The sequence below is a fragment of the Rhipicephalus sanguineus genome, chromosome 3 (genome assembly GCF_013339695.2).
Source record: "Rhipicephalus sanguineus isolate Rsan-2018 chromosome 3, BIME_Rsan_1.4, whole genome shotgun sequence".
Lineage (NCBI taxonomy): Eukaryota > Metazoa > Arthropoda > Arachnida > Ixodida > Ixodidae > Rhipicephalus > Rhipicephalus sanguineus.
This window is the reverse complement of record NC_051178.1, coordinates 185,416,506-185,421,645: the sequence shown is the minus strand read 5'-3', so window position 1 is coordinate 185,421,645 and position 5,140 is coordinate 185,416,506. Positions and strand designations below refer to the sequence as shown.

Sequence of the window (5,140 nt, the reverse complement as noted above, 5' to 3'; positions counted from 1 at the left end):
TAGGCCAACGTGCCACCTTGTTTCGTCTTTATACCGCGTGCTTTTTTTTGTTCGGAAATCGCTTCTTTCTTTATTTTCATTTGTCCGGGCTTCACAGACGAAAAGGGTTACACGTGTTGCCACCGCTCGTGTTGCCACGTGTTGCCACCGAAACGTTTGGGAAAATTTGTGATTGTCTTAGGCGGTTCCAATAAGATTTCACGCACGACGCGAGCAGTTGAGTTTATTCTGGAGCTAATACGAGCACCAGCGATAGCACAGAAATGTTCGTGCGTTTGTGAGCGTCATTAAGTGTTTTGGGTGCTGCAAGCTTAAATCAAGTGTAAGAAGTAGCACTGAGATAACGTTCGATGTTCGCTCGCGATTGAGATGAAAGGCATAGCGAAAGCAGGGCTGGGAAGAAATACCAGGACAAGTATTCCGGAATACAGATACTTAAATACACGTGCTGGAAGCTTAAAATACAGCTACTGAGGTACATTTGTCTTTGAAGTAAGGGTATATTTAGGAGATACTTTCGCATAGAAACGAAAGATGTATCCCGGAATACAGATACAGGAATACAGGCATCTGTATTCTTGTATACAGGAATACAGATTCCGGTGCTACTTGTAGAGGAATACAAGAATGCGTATTCTTGTATCTTCTCATACAGATACAAGAGTACCGATACTGGTATTGTTTATTTCGGGGATCCTGGTTCTCCAGATAGACATTTATTAAGTGAAGCATAATATAGAGAAATAAAAATGTTGCAGTGCGCTGAAACTTCAAATCAATCATAACGCTCGAATCACAAACGAACACAAGCGAATTAAGAAAAAATGAACATTAATTTTACACACGAGATCTGTTTTGCTGAAAAGGTTGTTGCGCTCATTGCACTTCCGTTACAGCAGCTTCTCAAATAGAGTGTCTTTTAGACAGCGTCAGTTCGGCATCAACACAAGACTCGCGAACGAGAAAAGTTTCTCTACCGCTGCAGACGAGCACAATTTCGTGTTATGAAGACTAAATACCGCCTTCATGGCCAGGAAGCCCAGCAGCGTGGCCTTGAGAGACAGCGATTTTCGTCGGCAGATACCGACAATATACTGCCTCCGCGATTCTGCCGTCATGCAGCGGCGTCGGGCGCTTTACCATATGGGATATTCTGTGTGTCTAGGAAACCCTTCGCCGCCTTCCCTATGTCACCGAGTGGCGGCGCGCCTTTGCTTGGCTTAGCACAAAAGAAGTCTCCTTGGAAAGACGTCAGCTCGTTTTCGACAAAAAGTAATAAAGGTACCCTTGTCTTACATAGTATCGCGATATAATCGATACATCGTAAAAAATGTTTCACTACTGAGATACAAATATATTTTTCACATGTGTATCGATACAGAAGTACATATACTCAAACGTATCTCTAATGTGCTATCGCGATACTGCCCAGCCCTGAGTGAAAGTCCATACAACACCACTCAGTTTTCCTGAAGCTGGAAAACGGTCAGAAATGGTTGCCTCTTAGGCCTAAAGGGGGCATACTGGCCGTCACCTTGTCGGGTGATGATGTGTAGTTTCTGTTCATATCTGATGCCAGAAGTGTGCCGAAGACTTAGATATAAACCGATTGAGCAATTTTTTTAAACGTTATATGCTTATTTACTTTACCTGCACATTCAGCTGAGTGAACGATCCGTTGGGATACTTCGAATATAATTCAATGGTAGTTGTCAATCCCTCATGAATTGGCTCATATCCGCAACGGTTTATCATTATATTTTTGTTTATATGGGAAAAACATGGAATCGTAGGCTACGTTAGAGCCGGCTATGCCATTAACATGGTGTTAGTATGAAAGAAACATAAAAACGAAAAACTAGAAAGAATGAAACAATACGAGAGAGAGAGAGAGAGCAACTTTATTTAAAAAAAAGTCCGGCGAGTTCTTCGGGGATTTGGGCTAATATTCCCACCTAGGCGTCGGCCACGAGCCCTTGAGCTCTGGCGGCTGCCTCGGCCCGCTGGACGGCCCAGAGTTGGTCCTCGAGGGCGAAGCTGAGCAGTGCAGCCTCCCAGCGCGTTCGGTTCGAGTCTGCGTCTCCGTCTGGAACCCCACCTCTGTCACACTCCCATAACGTGTGTTCCAGGGTAGCACTGGCCTCGCAAAACTTGCATCTTGCCGAATAAAGCTCTGGGTAACAGAGATTCAAGATCACTGGGCTCGGAAACGTTCTGGTCTGCAGCTGTCGCCACGTGACCGCCTGCTTCTTGTTCAGCTTTTGCGAAAAAAAAAAAGATAATCAGAAGCACTACGTACACATACGATCTCTGGCGTATAAAGAATGGGCAGAGGTGTTTGGCCGCCATGTGGTTAAGGATAATGTGCATAAAACAAAGGATTAACCCGAACGAAACTAACCACTAAGAAAAAGAAAATAAATCTTAGGAATGTCTCATGTCGTACTCATTCAGAAAGAAACGGATGAAAAGGGAAGCTTTGCTGCTTAACTGATATTGCTTCGGCGTTTGCAAATAATCGTAACCTCGCCTACAACAAAGTATATATATACAAAACCTCCACGCATCTTACAATACGTATCGGGCGCCTCTTGTGCACGCACTGTTGCCCAGAAGTTGCGCGTGCGACAAGATCCGCCGACGGAGTCCCCTTGTACGTGATGGATTGTTGAATTGTTTGTATAGAAGAAGGACAAGCAGGATATAAACGTCGCTTCGAGTATCTCCTTTGTCCCATGCCTTTATGCCGCCATGGACATCCGGACGAGGTGGCCGAGTGGTTAAGGCGTTGGACTGCTAATCCAATGGGCTCTGCCCGCGTGGGTTCGAATCCCATCCTCGTCGAACTTTTTTTTTTTCTTTAACCGTTTTGCAGGCCGCTCGCAGCGTTTCATTTTAATTTCTCAGGTTACAGTTTGATAGCATCGCTCAAGAATTCGTTTTTTATTGGCAAATATTTTCAGTTTTCTTGCGGAAAACCAAAAGGGTCATGACTAAAGGCATTCGCGTGCACATGACCGATGCCCTGACCCCTGTACGTTCTGTGCTCCGGCGAAGCAACATTTGGGCAACGCAAGATAAGGAGAAAAGACAAAAGGAGGCAGGGAGGGGCACTTGTACAGCAAGGGATTCTTCAAGCAAGATGAAGAAAAAAAAAGGGATAGTGCAACTCAAGGAGAGCAAGGACAACATCGTGCAACTAAAAAAAAAAGAACAGCACGAGCACACACTTAAACATGAGAGTTGTGATGAATAGTAAAATATAAATACAAAACTACAAAATATTAGTCAAGCTGCAAGAGTAGCATAAGTAACATAAGAAGATAATTTTAAGGGCTCATTCGTAGCGAACGTCTCGTTACGACAGACTTGACGCCTTCAGGTAGCATGCGAGGGCTTGTTGGTCAGCTGCCCGCTCGTTAAAAAACATCACGTGCTACGTGACGCCAGCGGGCAAAAAAAAAAATCACAGCATATCCACGGAGTGAATGATGATGAGTGGGCGAAGCTGCGGAGGTTCATCGGTAAACCGTGAATCTTCCGTGAATTCTGCCCAGTACATCATCACCGACGTGAGATCGGGCGCGTTTATACTAAAGGTTCGATGAGTTATGACGACTTGCAGCTCACTTTAATTTTACATCTACGCTGTGAATTTTATTGTTTAGAAATCCATTGCTTTAGAAAACATCTGGCGTCTTTCGTTAAGCAGCTGGCGTCTTTTCGTTTTGCTTTAGAAACATCTGGCGTTCTTTCGTTTTGCTTTTACAAAACATCTGGCGTCTTTCGTTGGTTTATTTCATCAATCAACGGCGTTTTGAACAAAATTTTTATTGTTTAATCACGCACAGGAGAAATCTCACCAGGCACTACCTTGGAGGTAAACAATGGCTGCTAATGGGAATGAGAGACAGAAGAAGTCGGCTTTTAGCTAACACTTACACTTCTACTTCTACTAACGTTTCCTACTGGAACATGCCAATGGCTGCTAATGGGGAATGAGAGACAGAAGAATTCGGCTTTTAGTTAACGCGCACGCTGCGAATTTTTTATTGTTCAACAACGCACAGGAAAAATCTCCCACCGGCACCACCTTGGAGGTCAAAGCGTAAGACTGGTTACGCACTACGACTACTACGACTACGAGGGACGAACGGGTGCTGCATTAAGGAGCTTCGCCCCTAAAAGTATACCACACGACGTGACGCCAGCGGGCAGAGGAAAAAAATAATGTATTCCGCAATCGCCGTCATGGCTACGAGCGGCGCTCACTCTCCCAGGTTTGCATGCACATGAATACCCTATAAAGTGAACGAGAGGACGACCGCCGCCGTAGCTCAATTGGTAGAGCATCGGGTGCGTTATCCGAAGTTCGCAGGTTCGATCCCTGCCGGTGGCAAGTTGCGTCTTCGCCCACTTTACTTTCTAAACATTTTCGTAATATTTACTGCAATACAGCTAACTCAGCACGATTAACGTACCCTGCACCTTTCTTGGCTTCATTATCTGTCGGTTTTCATTAAGATAAGTGACATAGGTAACATTTTATTCAGCATGCAAAAATTTGCACTGATAACACATCAAGGTGTGTAATACGACTACAAGCTACATCTACATAGGAAGATAAAAACAAAATGCGTGGCATCTAAACATAAATAACATCTTGGTATCGTTACAGCGCCTCGACCGTCGCTGGCGCGTGGCGAACTCGCTGTACGAGAATGCATTGCCTTCCACGTCCATCCCACGCCTTGGAGATAATCCTCCAGATAACCCTGTTTCTCATGCACCTCAACGATTCGTGTTCCCCCGACTCTTGCTTCCCTTCTGCGGAGTTCGGCGTGTAGGGAAGCCCATCGCTGCAGCGTGCCCTTCACTCTTCACTCTGTGAGAACTCTTTCGCGGTGGTGCCCGTCACCACTCCGCTGGTACCACTAGCGGATGAAGTGTGGGCGACGGACCGCTGCTGCCCCTGCCACCGTGAGACTTCTGTCACAGGGATTTATGGATTCACCCTGGGCTACCAGCTGACCACAATATGCTGTGCGACGCCTTCGCGCCAGTGATCTATAGTCTAGTAACTTACACAGCTGTTCGAAGGGTAGTCCAATGGTTTGCAGAATCTACCACGTTTCAAAAT

The 5,140-nt window shown here is 45.4% G+C and overlaps 1 non-coding gene across 1 annotated transcript; it reads left to right on the top strand.

The window, feature by feature from the left end:
* The first annotated feature begins 2,762 nt into the window (after positions 1–2,762).
* Positions 2,763–2,844, top strand: Trnas-gcu (transfer RNA serine (anticodon GCU)). Its single transcript has one exon. It is a non-coding gene; the product is annotated as a tRNA-Ser (tRNA).
* Positions 2,845–5,140: the final 2,296 nt, after the last annotated feature.